This window comes from Eurosta solidaginis, chromosome 1 (genome assembly GCF_040869045.1).
Source record: "Eurosta solidaginis isolate ZX-2024a chromosome 1, ASM4086904v1, whole genome shotgun sequence".
Classification (NCBI taxonomy): Eukaryota; Metazoa; Arthropoda; class Insecta; order Diptera; family Tephritidae; genus Eurosta; species Eurosta solidaginis.
In genome coordinates, this window is record NC_090319.1 from 83,093,187 (window position 1) to 83,115,600 (window position 22,414).

The 22,414-nt window shown below is 37.9% G+C and overlaps 1 protein-coding gene across 5 annotated transcripts in view; it reads left to right on the forward strand.

Moving 5' to 3' along the window:
• The window catches only part of SNF4Agamma (SNF4/AMP-activated protein kinase gamma subunit), a 591,124-nt gene that overhangs the window by 73,585 nt on the left and 495,125 nt on the right, over positions 1–22,414 (forward strand). For 3 of the 5 annotated variants that reach the window (XM_067758889.1, XM_067758886.1, XM_067758887.1), the window contains exon 2: positions 11,570–12,641. The exons of 1 other annotated variant lie outside the window; for it this stretch is intronic. The gene's annotated coding sequence lies outside the window, so the exon portion shown is untranslated. The remainder of the gene's footprint in view (positions 1–11,569; positions 12,642–22,414) is intronic. One more of the 5 variants, XM_067758888.1, reaches the window with a different exon arrangement.

Here is a 22,414-nt window from a genome sequence, read left to right on the forward strand (position 1 = left end):
ATCGCGAGAGCGGATACATCACTCTGTGCAATATCATACATTTGATCCTGACATCGGCCGCAGGGACAGTGTCTTAGAACGTCAAGGCTTATCTGTCCGGTCAGGCGATGCAAACCTAGAAATCATCAACATCTACATCCCTCTTGTTACCTGTTGCCCCAGTGGATACCGCCCTAATATTAGCGCCTTACTCACTGGCAATAATCGCATTATCTTAGGCGTTTTCAATGACCATCACGATCTATGGCATTCAAACTTGCGGGCGGACAGTAGGGGTGAGATGTTGGCGGATCAAATAGAAGAAACGACGTTCTGCACAATAAACGGAGATGCCCCCACACGTATGGTAGGAAACTGTCACAGTTCGCCGGATATATCAATCGTGATCGCAGAACTCGTAAACTACGTCAACTGGCTGCCAATGGTAACATTGGCATCCGACCACCTGCCTATACTTATTTCGCTCGAGCGTACCGCCGACTTCATCGTCACAGAAAAACGCACTTTCATAAACTTTAAAAAAGGAAAGTGGGACGAATACAAATCCTTTACAGACAACCGCTTTGCTGCCCTCCCTATCTCGACTGATGCCCGCCAAGGGGAGCGTGCTTTCCGCAAGGTCATTGAATCCGCCTCGGCTCGCTTCATTCCCGCCGGTAGAATTCCCGAAATTCGGCCCCACTTTCCGGCAGAGGCCGCAAATTTAGCGAGGCAACGTGACCTTATAAGACAGCTCGATTCCGGCGACCCCCAAATAAGGGATATAAACCAACGCATCAGATTGCTTGTGGATGAACACAAGCGGGCGAAATGAGGGGAGCACCTAAGCGGTTGTAACCTCCCTGCCGGTGTAGGTAAACTTTGGTCCACCGTAAAGTCCCTATCGAATCCGTCTAGGCACAATGACAAAGTTTCCATCGACTTTGGCGACAAAGTGCTGTCGGATGCGAAAAAATTCGCGAGCGCTTTTTGCCGACAATATATAATGAATTCTGCGGTCGACAAAGATAGATGGAGGGCCAACAGACACGCACATAAAGATAAATTCAGCGCGTCACCAATTACCATCACCGCCAAAGAGGTTGAGGATGCCATCGGTCATGCTAAACCATCCAAACAGTGGGCCCAGACGGCATAGCCATGCCGATGCTTAAAAGCCTAGGGAAAGAGGGTTTCAAATATTTAGCGCATGTCTTCAACCTGTCTCTTTCCACCTTTGTCATTCCCGAAAAATGAAAAATGAAAAATGGCCACGGTGGTCCCGCTACTAAAGCCTGGGAAACCAGCTAACATAGGAGAGTCATATCGCCCGATATCTCTCCTATCGCCAGTAGCAAAGACGCTTGAAGCCATTTTGCTCCCCTACTTCAAAGCAAATTTGCAGCTAGCCTGTCATCAGCATGGCTTCAGAAAACTCCATAGCACCACCACCGCGCTAAATGCCATTAGCACCCAGATAAATTGCGGTTTAAATCAAAACCCCCACCATAGAAGAGTATTCCTTGCGCTAGACCTATCAAAAGCTTTTGATACGGTCAACCATGGCACGTTACTGCAAGACCTGGAAGGGTCTACCCTTCCCCCATGTCTTAAAAGGTGGACCGCAAATTATCTGGGTGGTCGGCAGGCATCGGTGCAATTTAGAAACGAAAGATCAAAACCAAGAAGAATTAAACAAGGGGTGCCACAGGGTGGTGTCCTATCCCCACTTTTGTTCAATTTCTACATATCTAAGCTACCTTCGCCACCAGAAAGAGTTACTATCGTTTCCTACACCGATGACTGCACAATAATGGCCACAGGCCCACAGATCGATGAGCTTCGCAACAGAATAAACGGCTACCTCCCTGATCTCTCCAGTTTTTTCGCCTCGCGAAACCCGGCATTATCACCGACTAAATCCTCCGCGACCTTATTTACAACATGGACGTCCCAAATGTCAACCATTTTGAACATCCACGTCGATGGCACTACGCTACCGACTGTCCTACACCCCAAAATCTTGGGTGTGACCTTTGATCAGGATCTACATTTTGGTGAGCATGCGGCCGCAATTGTACCGAAAATCCAGTGCCGTAATAAAATCCTCAAATCCCTTGCTGGCAGTACTTGGGGAAAAGACAAAGAAACGTTCATTACTACATACAAAGCAATTGGCCAGCCGATTGCATACTAGTTACGCATCCCCTATATGGTCGCCAAGCCTAAAAATTACTCACTGGAATAAGCTGCAGGCCTGCCAAAATACTGCCCTCAGAACCGCCACGGGCTGTCTTCTTATGTCCCCAGATCACCATCTACATAATGAGGCGAGAATACTCCCCATCAAGGAGAGAAATGAGATGCTAACCAAACAGTTCCTGTTGAATACCCAGAAACCTGGGCATCCCAACAGACATCTGATTGATGAGCCAACACCGCCTAGGGGCTTAAGGAGTCGTCTCCGTAAGCATTATGAGGAAATATGGTACCTGAGAACTCAGACGTATGAAGCAAAAAAACACAAGCAGGTCCTCAGTGAACTCCACAAACAGGCTTCGGACCTTTATGACAGGAATTGCCCGGTGAATCCAGTACTCAAAGAACAGTACCCAAAACTTGCGGAAGAGGAACGCATACTCCCCAGGGAAACGCGAGTCACTCTAGCTCAACTTCGTTCCGGATACTGTAACAGGTTAAACTCTTACCTATCCAGAATCAACTTACTTACTTACTTAATTGGCGCTTAACCGTCTAAACGGTTATGACCGTCCAACAAAGCGCGCCAGTTGCTCCTTCGCTCCGCTAACCGGCGCCCATTGGTCACACCAAGGGAGTTTAAATCGTTTTCCACCTGGTCCTTCCAACGGAGTGGGGGCCGCCCTCTACCTCTGCTTCCATAGGCGGGTTCCTATAGAAACACTTTCTTGGCCGGAGCATCATCTTTCATTCGCATAACATGGCCAGCGCAGCCGCTGCGTTTTAATTCGCTGGACTATGTTGATGTCTGCGTATAGCTCGTACAGCTCATCATTAAATCTTCTTCGGTACTCGCCATCACCAACGCGTAGAGGTCCATAAATCTTTCGAAGAACTTTTCTCTCGAACACTCCCAAAGCCGCTTCATCTGCTGTTGTCATGGTCCATGCTTCTGCCCCATATAGCAGGACGGGTACGATAAGTGACTTGTAGAGTATGACTTTCGTTCGCCGAGAAAGGACTTTACTTTTCAATTGCCTACCTAGTCCAAAGTAGCATTTATTGGCAAGATTGATTCTTCGCTGGATTTCAGTGCTGATGTTGTTGCTAGTGTTGATGCTGATTCCCAAATAATAATCCAGAATCAACACCGACATACAAAATGTATGCCCCGCTTGCAATGTGTCCCCACATGACACCAACCACCTCTTTAATTGTAATGTGGAACCAACGCCTCTAACACCCCTTTCATTATAGTCCACCCCTGTTGAAACAACAAGTTTCCTTGGACTCCCGTTAGAGGATATTGATGACAATTTGTGATCGGTCGCAACTATTAGGTGGGGCGAAGCACTGCTACAACAACAACATAAATTTTGTAATGAGACTATAAAACCAATATACAAAACGTATTCCGAAAATTCGAAAAATCGAGAAAATCAATCAAATTTCGAACTTTTTATTTGTTTTTCTCCGAATTCTTGTTAGTATGCAGTTATCCATCTAGAACAAAGTAAGCCTAACAAAGTACAAAACTTGCATTGATTTTCGAAAATTTGTTTCATTTAATTTTTTTCTTTTTTTACATTTTCTTTCATATAAAAGAAAATTGTCTCACTTCGTATGGAGCAAAATGTAAACTACCGTTCGTGCCAAAAATGTTATCAAAAATCAATGCAAATCATGAGAGACCTATAACTTGTATTTTGTTGGACCAAAAATAATAGGACCACAAAACTACATACTCAAAAATATTCAGAAAATTCGAAATAAAAGTTCGAAAATAAAGTTCGAATTTTTTGTAAAATCTTTTCGTATATATGTTTGCTTTTTTTCGAAACCGTTTTTGAGTTTGTTTTGCATGGTATTAGTTAAAGTTAATAGAAGTTAGTTCACAATATATCGTAAATATGAAGAGAAAAATTTAAACGCCGATTTGATAAAAATTGTCACTGATATTTTTTCGTTTGCTACTGTATGCATATGTATGTATGTATGTGTAGATATACTGAGCCAAGTTATTGACCTGGTTTTGTAAAACTGTGGAAAAGCTTTAATCAACCGATGATAAGTAAAGCTGTACAAATTATTTAGTATTGTCAAAAAAATTGTGCTGCAATTAGTGAGTTAGATTAAAAACCTGTTCAACAATTCGTTTCATCAAGATAAATACGCCAATTACAAAATGCAATTAAATGAAATTAAAAGAAGGTAGAAAAAAATTCAATACAAACAAATTTTATTTTGCATAATGAAACTGAGCATAAATCGTTTCAGTTCAAGAAACAAAAAAAAAAGGTAATTACTTAGTGTGGTCATAAAATCCCTGCAGAAAAAATGGGAGACATGTATGGGGGAAAATCTAAAACACACTTCGGAAAAAAGTTCTCAAAACTCCACTCTAATTTTGAGAGACCTGTTACTTATGTTTTTTTAGACTAAAACTAATAGGGCTAAAAAATTGCATATTCAAAAAAATGCTGAGCACTCCAACAAAAAAGTTCAAAATTTTCTCGAATTTTTGGAATTTTACCGGATTTTTTTTTTTTTTTTTTTCAGATTGGTTTGCATTGTTTTAGTAATAAAATTTATTATTATCTATTTTTCTGTTCGCTGCTACAAAGGTTATAGAATCAGGTAATGCCGGGAACTCTTAAGTGGGTCCGTTTGTCCCTTTCATCGTTTCGATATCTATACCTATTGCAAGCGTTATATCTCTCTTCTTATTATAATAAATATCGGAACAAGGTTAAGATATCATTTCAAGCTCCATAAAAAGTATAAGGTTAGATGAGATAGGGCTGAGCTGTGCTTATTCATATATCCGCCTAAAAAAATTAGAACCTCACTCTCCAATACTTTGTTCATGGAACCATTTGATGTATCAAATTAAATTAACTGAAAGACAGCCCTTGGTCGGCAAAAATCCCGAGTCCCTCCAGTACATAGAACCGGCTGCCTTCGGTGAATTCACCATAGCCTTAATGTCAATAATTTCTTGATATCCTCGTAAGATCGTGGAACTTGGTTCGGCTGAGAACAGCTTATGGTTTTCTGAGCAATGAAATGTTATGAATTATTATGGCCGTTTTAAGCATCAATAGTTAAGTTAGAATTTAACTGAAGGAAAGCAACCTTTCTGCAGTTTCATTTGAAAAATTTTCACCAACACGAGATGACAAAAACCCCAATTAAATCGATAATTAGTAGAACAAACAGTAAAAACCTGTTGTGAAAACAAGAAAACTAGCAAAATAGCTAGTTCACACTTTTGCCTTACACTCTAGGTAATAAAAAACCAAATTCAAACCAATTCGCCGTAGACCAAAATGTCAACTTCAAAGAAATTTTGCGTCGTTTTCGTTTTGTTGACATTCTGCTGTACCTCAGGCGAATCTATACAAGACGATGGCAAAGCAAAACAAATAAAATTAATCGGAATCAATGAAATTTTTCTTTTGACTTGACAATCTTCTGTACGGCGAATTAGTTGAATTCGCTTTGCCACCACCAGGTATGGATTCGCCTTGATCACCATGTAATGAATTCGCCTTGTGTGGAAAATATCAAGAAAAAGCAATCAGCTGATGGGATAACACCACCTTGTTCTAAATTCTCTTTGCGTAGAAAATATCAGTAAAAAGCAATCAACTGATGGGATAACATCAGTTTTTACTGAATTCGCCTTGTTGGGAAAATATTAAGAAAAAGCAATCAGCTGATGGGATAACATCATCTTGTACTGAATTCGCCTTGTTTGGAAAATATCAAGAAAAAGCAATCAACTGATGCGATAACACCACCTTGTTCTAAATTCACTTTGCGTAGAAAATATGAAGAAAAAGCAGTCAGCTGATGGGATAACACCACCTTGTACTGAATTCGCCATACTTGCTTGAGAAAGCGAAAATTTAGATAATCCATAGATAGGTGACTGAATAGAGTAAAAACGGCCCTTATAGTAAAGATATTGCGCCATTAGATGTGCTGAGATATTTACACCAAAAACTTAACAAATACATACCACTTATTGAAATATGCTGTATATGCTTTGTAATAAATTACCTGAGAGTTAAAACAATGATAATTATTGTTTTTTTTTCGGCTACACTTACATTACAATATACTGCTTTTCCTTTTTACTCACCGCACGACCCTCCTCTGATTTGTTGTTATTACCTGCAAGTGGCATATTTTTATTTTTATCATATTGTTAAGAGTTTATTTTTATTGTTGCTCCGAGTTGTTTTATTATTGTTGTCAGTGTTTTTGTTTTTGTTTTTTTTACTCCGCTTTGCTGTAATTGCGTGCTGTGCAAACAAGGCTACACAAAAATACACGCAGCTGCTGGCACAATTGCCACATTGTTGATTTCTACTCAATTGGTGACCCCTTTCTCATATGCGCTCCTTAATAAACATTTAGGCTTGAGTCACATTAGAGCTCAAGTTGTTAACTAACATACTTCTTAAATCTTAACGTCAATGTTTCTTAGATTGATAAAACGATAGTTCTCAAAGTGCACTCGAATGTGATTCTCCAATTTCACTGAAATCTCTTTTTTATTTCTCCACAATAAATAGCTGTTGGCTTTGCTGGTGCCACCTTGAATAATATTTTTATTTACAACTTGGGATATCAACTGGAGAAATGTTGCCAGATGAGGTTTGATAAATATAAATTTCTCTAAGTTTGGAGAGTAAACAGAGAATAATGTGGGATATCGGCTTAGAAACTGTATATTTCTCGAAGGGTGCAGAAATATTTTTTTTATGTTTTCGATGAAAAAGCTTCTGGCTTTCAGAGAATTTCAGATACGATCTATAGTAAAAAGCATTGTGTAGATAATGAATAGTGGAGCTTTCTTGTGTAAATTTGTAAGTGTATACAAATGTTAGATATCAACATCACTAAAGACCAAAAATGATGGATATTTTAATACTTTGAGCATTATTTTAAACGCTACATGAAATATAAAATATTTTGGTACTTTTCATTACGAATTTTTGTTAAAAAAAGAGGTGGCAACCATGTCTGCTATTCATGCTCAGCCTTCATTATTTTCGCTCTCGTATGCTCTCGCAATACGTTTGTTAACACAATACAAGTTGAGGGTACTTTACCCTGCCTGCTTCCGCTGATAACAGACGACGTAATCGCATTTGCGCCTTTTGTGGTTTGCTTTCGAATTCAGTAAATATCGCACGCATGATCGAAAGTGAGCTAAGTCAAATATATCGATATTTGAAGCTATAAATATATACTCAAACGTTGGTCGATCTGTAAACTAGCTCAATAATAGCAAAATTGCCTATCGAAAAAATGTATAGCAAAACTAAAAATTTCTTAAAACACATGTCTGGGGAATATCACTTTATTTAATTCCCTGAAAAACTTGTTTTTGAGTTAGCGCTTTTTAGAGCTAGGTGTGCTATATATGTATTTTTTTTACAGTAACGTCTCCAAGGTGGTGAAGATTTAAAACGCAGGGTCTTTTAGCTGGCCTTGTCAATATACTTATGAGAAAGAGAAAGTAGATTTAAAAGTAAGGTCTCTTCGGAAAAGCTTTCACCCAATGATATGTAAGTAGAGCCGTGGTGTATTTTGGACAGAGTTTATTGTTGCTCTTCTTTTTTAGATGTTACATCTCGCTGTTTTTAGTCAAATGTCATAAGACTTGCACATGATCGTTAACATTTTGCAGCCCCTGTTCACGCCATTCCTGTTTTGGGTAATCATGTGCCTTTCATGCCTGATTTGAACCACAGCAAGCCTGACTGCGACACCTACCGCATATGCTTAAAGGGTTCGCTCTCATTTTCCACTACAACCACAGTTACCATCATTGCCTGGGGTACCGGAAGCCCAATATAAGTGCAAGCACTCCCTGTTTCAATTCTTCCTAGTACGATTTTGCACTCTAAAACACTTCCAGACGATGTGCTATGCGAGATAATCGTCTTAATGGCCGTTGGGTTGTCAATGTATAAATTTAGGCTGCTGTAGCTTACGCCGTTTTCCTCCAGGATGAATGATACTATGTACTTTGATCTGGAAGCTTGTACGATTTTAATTTTACAGTACTTTAATTCCATTTATTTCTGTACCCTTGTACCAACTTTTCGCCGTGGCGTTAAGATCCCCATCGGTGCCCATGAGAGAGGAAGGCCTTCCATGGCGACTTGCTGTCTGAAATGAGTATTCGATATTTTGTGCTGTATTTCTCCTGGAGGAACAATACCAGATCCGCCTTCAAGCCAACGTCAGATGCCTAGGCATGTATTTCAAGCAGCTCCAAATTCATCAGAGAGCTTATCCTTGGTCGGAATTTTTACTTAAGATTACTGACACGTTATCTGCGTACGCCGAGAGACTGAACATTGCGGCGTGCATCTATTCACAGATCTCGTAGCTTGACAAATCGCCCACATGCAAGAGATTCATCTTGTTAAAATCGGATGCTTTTCAGTGAATTTAAGGCAATCCATTAAGCGCCCGTTGCGAGATATTTTTGAAATCCTCAGCAATATCTTGGAAACACCTTAGGCGCAGAGTTTCTACCGACTTGCATTTGGTGCACGCGTGCTCTGAGAAAGAAAATAGTTTTTCGTCGATATTCGATTTAATATGTAAATTGATTGGAGTATTGAGCAAAAATATGAGTTTTCTCGGCTTTGGCAGGATGACGACGCGATCCGTTATTCAAGAGTGCGGCACATGATTCAGTCTTATGCACCATTCAAAAAATATTATGATCCATTCTTTTAACGCTCGAATCGACATTGGCAATATTTCAGGAAGAATTTCAATTGAAATTAAACCTTCAAAATTCCTGCTCATGTACCTACGAACTATAAATACAAAACAAACGACAACAACAGATCAGAACGAAAATCGACACTGATGATGGCACAACGCCGAAACCGGTTTGTCTCCAAACCAAATTTGACAATGGATGACGGAAAATCGTTCCAATATACATCAGTTATCCACCCTGTCGGAAAATCAACAAAACAAAATAAGTCTTTAAAAAAGTTTCAACCACCCATTAGTTTTTGATATAAGTCACTCAGCATGTCACTACTCGCTCCATGTTAGCAACGCAAGTACAGTCTACAGAATCTTCCGCATCATCTTCCAAAACAAAATGTGCGTAAGCAAGTGCCTCATATGTTTCTTCAATACTACGTGTCACTTCCACGTCATTCTGTATGAGTTCCTCAACTATTGCGCTCTCATATAGGACTTGGGAAAGATTATTCGATATCTGAACAGAAGTCTTCTAAGAGGTTCTCTATGCCCTGCAAAATTTCTTACTTGTATGTCAAGAGCAAATCCCAATATTCGTTGTATTCCTAGCATTCCACGACTTTATTCAGCTAAGATATTACCTTCAGGAATCTTAGACGATCCAATGAAATGAACCGAACGAAATCCGTAAAGGGGAGAATGTATGGCATACAGCCCAAATAAGATATAGACCACGTTTACACATGCCTTAATCTACAACAAATTGTCAAATTTTTACGTTTTTATTTGATTTTGTGCTTCCAATTAGATATTACACTATAGAAGTCGAACTTTTTCTATGAAAAGATATCTCTAAAACTTGTTCATAATGACCGATTATCAAGGGGAAATATTTGTATGGGAAAACTTGTTATAAAGCTAACAATTATGAGTTAAATACGAAAATGAAGCTAATCCCGTTATATTTAAACTAGGTCTTGGCGCATTGTGAGAACACAGAGTGAAATCAAGCTTTACTCCGCATAAGAATAACGTCATAAAACTTGATCAAAAGCCTTTGAAAAGTCAGTAAAGATATGGTCGATCTGAGGTCCCGGGACCCGGCCGAAAACACAGTGTTTCTTAAAGACCCAAAAATTAGAACTAGAAGATCAACCATTAGAAAATCCATTTTGACTTTGAGATTTAATTGATTTTACTATAAAATAGGCTTATCTTAATCTGTCTTTACTATATAAAAGTCCTAACTACGTTAAAGTTAAAGAGCTGATCCATTGGTGCGATTTTCCTAGCTAAAGCTTTAAAATGTCATATGTCTGCCGTTAAATTACATAGGGGTATATTTTTATTAGTAATATATTAAAAATATGTTTAATTTAACAAAACTAGCAGGTAAGACATCATAACAAAAAAAAAGTAAAAACCAATGCTTTTTAACCGCAAATATATAGGTCTAGGCCCATTTCGTGCTATACGATTCACGAACGAAAACAAATTTGTTAAATCACAATAGCTCTGAAATGATGAATCGGAGTAAAGAAATATGTATGCTAACTAGTGGCTAAGAAAACACATTAGATCCATAACACGAAATAGTTTGACAGATTCATACTAGGAGGACTCATGTAACCATATAAATGCCTTATAAAGTGTGTAAACGTATAAATTTATCTAGTGCGTAAACGAGCTGTCAAATTTGTATGAAAAATCATTTACACTATTTGTATAAATTTACGCGCACATTTCATTGTGTAAACGCGGTAAACTCAAAGGAATGCAACCTTGCAGACATTACAGCAGGCATTTTCATCGGAATCCAACATCAGCAAGTAAAGGCGTTTTAGTTTTGATTTTTCACTTAATCTTGGCATTTTTTAATTTGTATAACAATCAAAAAAATTTTGTTTTGCAATAATACAGCTGATAAACAATCAAGTTTATCAAGAGTATTACTAGGTGCGTTCATATAACCGCGTGTGTAAATGGATATAATTTTACACCTTATAGGTTTATATGCTTCCATGAGTCCCCCTACTTATCGTTAGAGTGAAAATGCTTTTAGATACGTGATCGTATAACATGATACAGGCCTTGCTCTCACTTACGCCCTCCGCCCATAACAACTCCATTAGTGGCCTTTTACACCATACAATTCTAGAATCAAGTCTGACGCGACATCGGCAAAGGGGTTGAAAAGAGTACAACAGCATTCGCGCCGTCAAGTCGTTTCAATTTCATCTTGCTATCTCTTCCTCTCTCTGCTTGTGTGCAATTTTTTGTTTCACACTTGCTTTCAAGAAAAATTGATTAAAGTAAATGCGAATAGAAAGCACAAAAGGGAACGTCAACAGAGTTGGATTCAAGAATTGTATGGTGTAAAACGGGGCATACCCAAATAATTTGAAGCTGAATATCAAACAAGTTTTCAACAAATTATAAAAATTAAGCCTGAAAAATTTAAAAATTAAGTGCTATGTTATAACATGCTCGTGTTTTAAATAATAATTTTCTTGAAACTAGTAGTGCTACTAACAAAAAATTCTAGAAATATTTCCAAAATACGAAAATCAAAATTAATACATATCAATTTCTAAGTAAACGTGTTTAAAAAAATAATAATAAACCACAAATATTTTTACAGTGTAACTTAAGTGTTATTTATACAAATATTTCGATCTCTTGATAAGAAGCGAAGATAAAGTGAAAGAAAAAAAATAAAATAAATAACAAATACAATCAACGTGCTTTTCGATCGATAACAATTCAAAAGTTGCAACAACAAAACCGTTATCAGTCTATCAAAAATACATAAATATGTATATATATATGTATCTATGAGTAGTAAATACTTCAATTCTTTCAATTGATTACATTTTTTTCGCAGCTGTTGATAAAAAAACTGTCATTGTGAAACCTGACAGAGAGTGAAGTTTTGAAAATAAACCAATAAAATAACAATAAAAAATAATTAAAATAGCAAACAAACACAAAAAATGTAAATTCTTAAAATTAAACTAAATAAAAAAAAAATACGATTTATTAACAAAAGAAAGAGCAAAATAAGTGCAAAATTTGTATAAAATCTAGAACAAATAAATATTTATTTAGTAGTAGTCAGCGAAATTGAATAATAAAATGCAACAAATATGAAAATAAAAACTGTCTAAAAATTTAAGCCGACAGGATGTTGAACTCATTTAGCAAACAAAACCAACAAGTTTTAAAGAAAGCCAAACAAATTTTATAGAAGAGTAAAAGAAGTGAAAAGAAAGCAACAAAATGTTAAGAAAAGTATTTCGACAAATTGAAAGATAAATATAAAACAAAAAAAAAAATTGTTACACTATACATTTTTACAAAAGAAAAAAGAAATATAGATTCATTTTACGCTCAACCGACAACACTTCCTCACGAATTTAAAAATTTCGAAACTTCAAAAAAAAAACCGCCCGCGTTTTTTTAGTTTCCTTCTGCCACTTTTCCATTCTGCAGACAATTTCTTTACCGTTTTTAATTGTGTTTGCATTGTGCATTTTAAAGCCCACACAACAGGTTTTTGTTTATTTTCGTCTTCGATTATTTATACGTAATTGATTAAAGTGTTTCGTGAGTGTGTATGTGCGCTATTGTTGCGATTTCCTTAATTTTCTTTGTGCTCGGCTGCGTTTTCCGTGAAACACAACAACAGCTACATATTTATAATAAACAAATAGGTGCGTATACTATTTTTAAGTTTTTAAGAAAAATTGTATACATAATTTTTATATACATACGTAGAATTGCTTCTTTTCGTTTGTGCTGATATGAATTGCGTTTTCGTAACAAAAAATCTAAACATTTTCTGGGAAACGGAAAAGTTCCGCCTTAACATAAAATTACCAAAGTTTGTTCCCGTTTTTGTTCAGTCAATATTGCTTTAGTATATGTTGGCTCTAGTAGGGACAAGAATTACTGTACGTTACTTCACCACATCCATGATGAAATGAATATTCAAGTGTTCTTATCCCGTTGACGTTTTCCCTTATTCTGACAAGTTCGTCATGCCTAATTTAAGGGCTAATTAAACTTCCTTAACCCTAAAGTCATAGTCGTAACCATACCCATATCCACAACCTTATCCAATGTGATCGATTAATGGTGTCTTAACCTAAAAATCGTGAAAATTTCATAAAAATGAAGAAAACGCAAAAAATTACAAATATATTCCACAAAAAAAATAAGTCTCTTTGTCATAACGTATCCAAAACAATGAATAAAATCTACAAAAAGTTATTAAATTCACCAACTCAAATATTTTTAGGTTTTGGATATGGCGAGAAACCAAAAACATATTGGTTGGCTATGGTATGGCTATGGCGTTAGCGTTATTGTATGGCACCATTAATAGATTACATTGATTTCCATAAGGTAGGTTCGATCAGCTGTTTTATCTGGTTATGGTTATATGGTTATAAGTCACCATTAAGTGGCCCTTAAAGGGTTGTCTATCATACATAACTGCGTTTGAAATCTACTACGATCGGAATAGATTTAACTATACGTTTAGAAATAGAATAACTAAAAAAGCCACTACCAGAAATTTTAGATATAAAGATTAACGTAACTTTGTATTCCTCAAAAGATTATATATAGATACTATTTAGCAGAAAACTTATTTTTTGAGGAAATTTGTACGAAAAATGGAGCAATCAAAATTTATTACTTTTGTAGTACAAGTAAATACTGGCAAACAGAGCTACCGAAAAGTGAGTTTATGCTTGACATCACCTTTATTATTGCATTATGCACCACATCGATATTTTTGACATTCGATACTGATACTTTATACTGCTTATCGCTAATGTTTTACTTTTATATATAACTTTATTTTGATTATTTATAAAATAAAATAAAACTCATTTACTTGCATCTAGCGCTCAAATTTCGAGCTCATCACAAATCCCTGTTTTCTGGTAAAGATTTTAACTTTCAACTTGTACTCCCGGAAACCTATGATATATGACTTTGGCTGTTTTAGCTTGTAGCCATAGATTTAACAGTGGATATCTTGCAAATACGGGTGCCGAAACGAAACTTCCAAGCCCGAACGTTTTATTTCACTCTCATATCATGACTTAGCCAGCAAAGCCTTTAGGATTTTATTGTTTGCACCAGCTTGTGTCTGCATAAGGCTTAAACAACACATCATTACACCTAACAGGACCATAAACCTTCGAAAGAACTTTTTTCTCGAACACTCCTGTAACCATCTCATCTTCTCTGGATACTGTTTATGATTCCCAACCAAACATCATGACAAGTATATTGAGCGACTTATAGAGCGTGATTTTCGTGCGTCGAGAGATGGTTTCACTTTTCAATTGCCTGCTCAGTGCAAAGTAGTTGGCAGGAGTTCTCTTCCGTTTGATTTCTAAGCGGACAAAGCGCTTTGAGCATTTTATTTGACCGATTTTAGTAGATTGTTTTTGTCAATCCAGCCGATTCGCCAAAAAAGTTCTGGACAACACGAATTTTTTATTAAAGTGCGTTTTTTTTTAAATCATTCAATAAAACTTATTCCGAATTCAATATATTAAATCAGAACGAACGCTACATCGTCACAAATGGCTGAACAAATTCAGTTTAACTTTGCAGTTTTGTGTGACTTTTAATAAAATTTCTATGAATTTATTAAATTATTTTATGAGCTCGAGGCCTTATCCAAATTAAACACAGTGTATATATTTTATATTTTTATTCGATATTTTTGCCTGTATAACATACTCAATTGTTCCTGATGATGACTTCAGACTAAAGTCGAAATATCGAATACAAATATAAAATATATACACTGTGTTTTATTTGGATAAGGTCTCGAGCTCATAAAATAGTTTAATAAATTTAAAGATTAAAGGCCAATAATAATTTTTAATAAAATTTCTATGCATAACTTTATTATTGTTATTAATAAACAATTAACACAAATTTTTGGCTTGTAGCAAAATAGCGTAAACTTATTAATTTAAATTTTATGTTGCCAGTCAGTTTGTTGAAAACAAATTTCTTAATAGCTGTGTTTTTTTACATCTATATACATATGCACTTAAACTTTATATGGACTGCCAAGTGCATACTTTATCTACACTTCTGAAATTGCTGCGCAGAAAATTAATACTCCTAAGTTTCAATACGCATCTAAGTTTTACCTCTACACACTTCAGAGGTGCGTGTCTGCGCTACTCGGTACAACCCATTCTGTAGCTAGTTGTTTAGCCACTGCCGCTAGATGGGTCTCCTAAACATCATCTAAGTGATGATAAGCTTTTTTTTACCCGCAAATGTAGATGCATGTACATGCAAAAAAAACACGGCTAATAACAAATAGAAAGGAAAAAATTGTAAACATTAATAAATAACTAAAATCTCTTCAGAGGTACATCGCACCCTGTATTTATTTTTATTTTTAATGGAAAGCTAGAGAATATAATTAAAAACAAGTAAGAGTGTCTAAGTTTGGGTGTAACCGAACATTATATACTCAGCGTGAGTTTCAATTGTATGGTTCATTTCCGTTAAATTACTTTTTCGAATTTTGTTACGGGGGATTTATTTTTTTGGGGCTCTAGAAATGTTGTGTAATAACTGATCGGAATAGAGGCGTGGCACCGCCATTAAAAAAAAATGTCTCCCAATTTCCTCTTACAATAAAACTCGGTAAGTGAAATATCATTGATACAAAACCATTTTTCGCTAGGATATAGCTTATTATTCTAGTCTACGACCCTTTTAAACCTCTTTTGTATAAAAGTGGGCGTGGTCCTTAACCATTTCCGTCCATTTACTAGAAATATTTCCTGCTATAAAGAAAAGAAAGTATGCATTCCTCGAGTTATGGCTCCTGAAATACAGAAAATTGCCTATTCAAAAAAGGGCAGTACCACGCCCATTTTAAAAACTTTTAATATTTTCTAACTTTTTGTTATAATTCCATTTAGAAAGGAAAATACCATTAATATTAAGCTCTTTTTCGCCTCCTTTGTATAAAAGTGGGCGTGGTCCTTAACCGACTTCGTAAATTTTTCTCCGAAGCATTCCTTATAGTAAAGGCAAGTTCTGTGCTGAATTTAGTTATGTTAGGTTTAACGGTTTTTGATTTATGATTAATAATATTTCCCATTTTCAAAAATGTTTTCAAATTTTTAACAAGAATCTCAATATCAGTCCACACATCCAATTTCAATAAGCCCGTATACCGAAATTTGGTGAAGATATCTCAATATTTGCTCAAGTTATCGTGTTAACGGACGGACAGGTGGACGGACGGACATGGCTTAGTCAAATTTTTATTCTATACTGATGATTTTGATATCTATATCTATCTCGATTACTTTATACCTGCACAACCAACCGTTATCTTACCAAAGTTAATATACCCTGTGTGCAAAGTACGCTGATTATAAATTGTCGGTCATGAATTGGAAGTTTTTCATGGAAGTTTTTCAAATTTAGCTTTTTAAAGTCAAACTTCAATTAAAAAAATAAATTCCAAACAAAAAAGAATATCCAAATATGTTTTTGTTTTGTAAAACACGTGAAAATGATTTTGATTCTGTCGAGAATTTTCAATTATTTTTTTTTCATTATGAAAAACTTAAAAAACAAAAATGCAAATTGCTTCAAGTGCTCTCGCTAATCATTTATGCTTTGTGAACCGTCAAATTAACTTCAAGTGGAAAAAGTGTAGGTTCAAATATCAGTTTAAACAAATCTCAGTAGTTAAAACTAGCAATGTAGACATGGCATTAAATTGTGTAGATACTTTCTCTAACTCCTGTTTTGTTTTTTACAAGTTATAGAATCAAATATGATACCGGCTAAAAATGTTAGCATTATTTCCTTTTAAGTCATGTGATAATTAACTATGAAATAAGCTCTTATCAGTAATTGTTTATTCGACAAAATATTTGTCTACATTTTTGAAGCTATTAAACAATCTAATTTTGCGATATGTATTCGATGAACTATCGCTAATCTAACATTCTAACACTAATTGCTGTCTAACATTAAAAATGATTGCAAATACACGAGTGTGAACTCGTAAAAGCGTGTTTGTTATCTGCAGTAAACTATATAAAGCTTCATAGTCGGAGAACTGAGAGCCAAATCAATTAAAGACCTTTATAAAATAAAAAAATAAATCCAATTTAATTTAAAAATTAATATAAAATTAAATAGTAAGTCAGAATGTGAAACAACATTTAAGTGCATATAAAAAAATAATAATCCACCGTGGTGTGATGGTAGCGTGCTCCTCCTATCACACCCATGATTCTGGGTTGACTCCCCGGGCAAAGCAACATCAAAATTTTAGAAACAAGTTTTTTCAATTTGAGGAAAATTTTTCTAAGCGGTTTCGTGCCTCGGCAATGTTTGGCAACTACTCCGAGTGTATTTCTGCCATGACAAGCTTCGTAGGAAAAACTCATCTGCCCTGCAGATGCCGTTCGGAGTCGGCATAAAGCAAGTAGGTCCCGTCACCCCAATTTGTAGGAAAAATTAAAAGGAGCTCGGCTTGAAGTAATATACAATATTGCTGCAAAACAACGGATATAAAAAAGCACAATTAGGTAGATAAGCTCAGAAGAACGCATGGAGAACCAAAAAGAAGTAATGAAAATGAAGATAATAACACCTGGACGAAAAGCAACATATAAATTGGCAAACTTCTTTAAAAAAAATACAGCATTAACACAGCGTTCAAAACATCGGAGAATCTAGGGCGAAAACTAAGACTAACACGGAATCCAACCATTATACCAGAGTCTGCTTCGCGAATCAAGTGGTCGAAAATGAATGTGCTCCAGCAAACATCAACAAAACAGCTAAGCAAAAGGCCAACGTCCTGAACGTACTCGAAAACAAACAGAAAACATTCGACGGTAGAATAATAAGCGAATAGATAAACACAATTTCTGACACAATATTTGAGCCTTTAAAACTTGTTACAAGAAACAAAGTAATCACACAGGTACAACAGACAAACACACAACAACAAATAAATACAAAACAATAAACGCACCAAAGCAACAAACCCACAACAATGTCAAACGACTAGAATTACTGACTTACCTGCCTCAGTCAGCCACACAAATCGATGAGTAAAAACCGCCCTCGGTTCTGAATGAACACACAGCACATACACATAAACATACCCAAGCATCAATTTTGACAATACCTGCTCATGAACCTACGAATTATAAATACAAGACAAACGACAACAACAGATCAGAACAAAAATCAACACTGATGATGGCACAACGCCAAAACCGGTTTGTCTCGAAACCAAATTTGCAAGGGATGACGGAAAATCGTTCCAATATACATCACTACTACTGTATTTTTGCCACGAATAGCTTCTCAGAGGAGATTCATCTTACACGCAGAGGCCGTTCGGGGTCCGCATAAGCAAGTAGGTCCCACATATTGAAACCTTTAGGGCTTCGTATTAATTTATTGAAATACGTTTTTGGACTAAATAAGAAAACATTTTTTTTTTTTGGCAAAACTCGACTTTATATATCAAGATAGTCTCCTTTGGGAGTGCTACAATCGGTCTAACGCTACCCACACATTTCAATAAAATTTTTGTAGTACAATTTGTCAAGAGCCCCAAAATACACTTCAGTTTGGACAATCAATTTTTCATGTCGCCAAATATTTTTCCACGGAGCTCGGTTTTGAGATTTTTGAACAGATAATAGTTGAGGTGGGTTTGGTCAAAGGCTGAGGTATGCTCAGTCGATCCAGAGTCGGGTGGAAGTCCCACTTCCCCCACCTAAATAAATACACAGTAAATTAGTGTTTTGATTTCAAACACACACACACACGCGGATCTCAGGCTAGAATATCCACAACCTTGAATCCAGTAGAGAGAGGGAGAAAGAGATGTTTCCTATGTAGTGTCGCTGAGAATATTACGATCCGAGGACGGCGGTTCTCCGCAGATAGAGATAGAGTACTAGCTAACAGTGGCTCAGATGGTGATGACGGCGGTGAATGAGGGTGGCTCTCGCCAAGGGGTGATAACGGCGGAAGTGATGATCACGCCCGAAGAGAGAGTATTAAATGACCGAGGCTATCGCCAAGGGGTGATAACGGCGGTAGTGATGATCACGCCCGAAGAGAGAGTAGTGAATAACGATGGTTTTCAACGAAGAGCTTTAACGACGGTGGTGGCTAGACTCCGGGATGGGATGTCCAAGGATCGGGATGGCGATGATGGTTGTACCTGAGGCGAAGTGTCTTTATTAGTGAGATTATACTGGCTAATTTGACTAACTACATTATATTGGCTCGGGTATTCGGTTAGAGTATTAGGGGAATTTGTCCCGCCACAGGCGCTGCGATATGTTCCCTTCTTACCTGAGCCGGATATCCGTGCATTAGCCTTCCTCTGAGTAATAGGGGTGGTGAGGGCTGCCAAATAGGCCGGGGGGTTACCATGGGCAGAACTTACCTTGTAACTTTACCCCCGGTGGCCCAAAGGGCGTCCTCAGAATGTATGTATTTATATTGGCTCGGGCAGTCTGCCAGGGTAGTGGGAACATCCGTCCCACCACAGGCGTTGGAACGGGTTTCCTTCCTACCCGAGAAGACTGCCCGTGCATTACCTTTCCTGTGAGTAATAAGGGGTGTAACTCCCGTCTTACTCACAGGAAAGGGACGTAAACTAGTGGGGCGTCCGATAGGCAGGGGGGCGTACCATCGGTGGAACCGACCTTGTAACGCTCCCCCTGACTCAAAGGGTACCCCTTGTCGACTGCCAATGGCAGTCGGCACGAACCCCACTCACATAAGGCGAAGTGTGCCTGGTGTGATTTGAAAAATCATCTTTTTCATATGTGTTTATGAACACACTGTGAATTATACTCGCATTGCCACGCAAAGTGCGACGCGAATACAAATTCTCAGGTCTTGTGCGTCCACCATCGCTGGCTTGCCTTACGCTTGCGGGATGGTTGTTGGGCTGATATTTTTTTTTTTTTTTTGTTTTACGAGGAGGAAGCATCGAAAGCCTCATAGTCAGTGTGGGACTTTAACCGCACTAAACCTCCTACCGTCTGAGTACCATTTACCCCCCGGTACTACCGTCAAGTATTCCGTGGAGGTAGGTTGAGCACTAAGCTCTACGTCTGTCGGGGTCACGTTGCTGTACTTAGATAGTGCCGCGGTATGGTTAACGCTGGGACTGACACGCCCTGCTTACTACCTGAATGTGCTTGACGCATACCACTTCTACGAATATTTGCAAGCCTACCTTAAACACTGTGCATATAGTGCTTGTGGCATGCTTGTGCGTTCGACTACTTGTATTGTAGGGTTTTGTTTTTTACATATATATATATGTGTAAATAAATTATATATGTATAAATAGAAATTTTTTTTTTTTTTTCCACAATACGTAACGGGGCTTTCCTCGTACTTCCACCGGTTGGAGAGGTCTTCTCTCCAATCCGAGTATAAACTCTGATTGCATGTCAGACGTTTACCCTCATACTCGTTGTTTCTACGGTTGGAGAGGCCTTGTCTCCAATCCGTAGGTTTGTTGTTGCGTGTATGTTGACTGCTTTTGGTCGCACGGTTGAAGAGGCCGTGTCTCCAATCCGTGCTTTATTCCTTCACCTGGGGCAGTATTCGAACGGTTGAAGAGGCCTTGTCTCCAATCCGTCGCCTGGTTTGCTATTACATTTACCTACATATATTACGGTATTTTCTTATGTTATCATTATCACGCCGCTAATTGTACGGAGGCCTTGCATTCAATACGTGCTCAGCTCGATCCCCTCCACCTTAGCAATTTGTTATCCACCCACACAACTCGACTGTTCAATGTTCGTTGCTGCGCCGTAGCCTTTCAAGACTTCGTAGACACTTCATTATTTCCGCTATTACATCGCACGCCGCTGACCATTTTACCTTGCTTTGTAGCATGCATCCAACAATTGTTTCAGGAGTGTAATCCTCTCCAAATATTCTGCACAGTTTGCATCTCGAGCTATAGAACCTAGGACACTCGAAAAATACATGGTAAACATCTTCTACTGTATCGCCGCCGCAGTGATCGCATATGTTGTTAGGCTCGTGATTGAATCGGTGCAAATATTCCTTAAAGCATCCGTGACCACTCAGAAACTGTGTGAGGTAGAAATCCACCTCGCCGTGCTTTCTAGATATCCATATATTAATATCTGGGATACATCGGTGTGTCCAACGACCATTTGTTGAGGCATTCCACCTGAGCTGCCAGTTCTGCACGCTTCGCTCTCGTGCTCCGTTACTTGAGCTTTGATCCCGATAAATCGTCGCTGCTTCTTTTGCTAATATGTCTATAGGACACATTCCTGCGATGATTAGTGCTGCGTCGTCAGAGACAGTTTTAAAGGCGCTACAGACGCGTAGTGCACACAGGCGGTAAGTCGACTTTACCCCGCGGAAGTATGATTTATACTCCGTGGCCTGATGCCAAACAGGAGCCCCGTAAAGTATTTGGCTTTTTACAACGCCAGCCAGAAGTTGACGCCGTCGTTGCTTTGGTCCTCTTGCATTTATCATTATCCTAGATAATGCTGCTACGGTTTTTGCTACCTTTCCATTGGCATACTCTAAGTGGGATTTGAATGACAACCTCCTGTCTATCACAACCCCCAAGTATTTTATTGCAGGCAGCGTGTCGATGTCATGGCGGCAGATTCTTATAGTGACCTGCTCCACCCTTTTCCTACTTGATATGAGTACAGCCTCTGTTTTTTGTTCCGCCAGCTGCAGTCCATTTTTCGTAAGCCACGATTGAACCATCGCTATGCTTGTATTAGATTTGGCGCATATTTCGCCTAGGTGCTTGGCGGTGATTACCAATGCGATATCGTCCGCGAAGCCGATAATTTTCACCCCATTGGGTACCTTGAGTCGAAATACTCCGTCGTACATAATATTCCAAAGCAGTGGACCGAACACGGAGCCTTGAGGAACACCGCCTGTGACGTGAAGCTTTTCTACTCCAGCAGCCGTTTCATATTCCAGCACTCTACCTTCAAAGTAGCTGCGTATGATCCTACGCAGGTAAAGGGATATGCCTATCTGCTCCAGCGTGTCTAGAATTTTTGCCCAATTGGCAGTGTTGAAGGCATTTTTTACATCTAAAGTAACGATGAGGAAATATTCCTTAGAGCCTTCGAGCCATCGGGTGCCACTTATGGCTTCTTGGGCCACTTCCTTCGCCATGTTCACAACTTGGATGGTGGATCTTCCTTTCCTAAACCCAAACTGGTTATCGGAAATACCACCCACATCTTCAATTTCTTTTTCGAGTCGATTATAGAGGACTCGCTCAAGAACCTTACCGGCGGAGTCGAGCAGGCAAATGGGCCTGTAGCTAGATGGTTCCGCCGTATTTTTACCAAACTTTGGATATGTATGTATATGTATGTCGGTATGTGTGCATGGATAT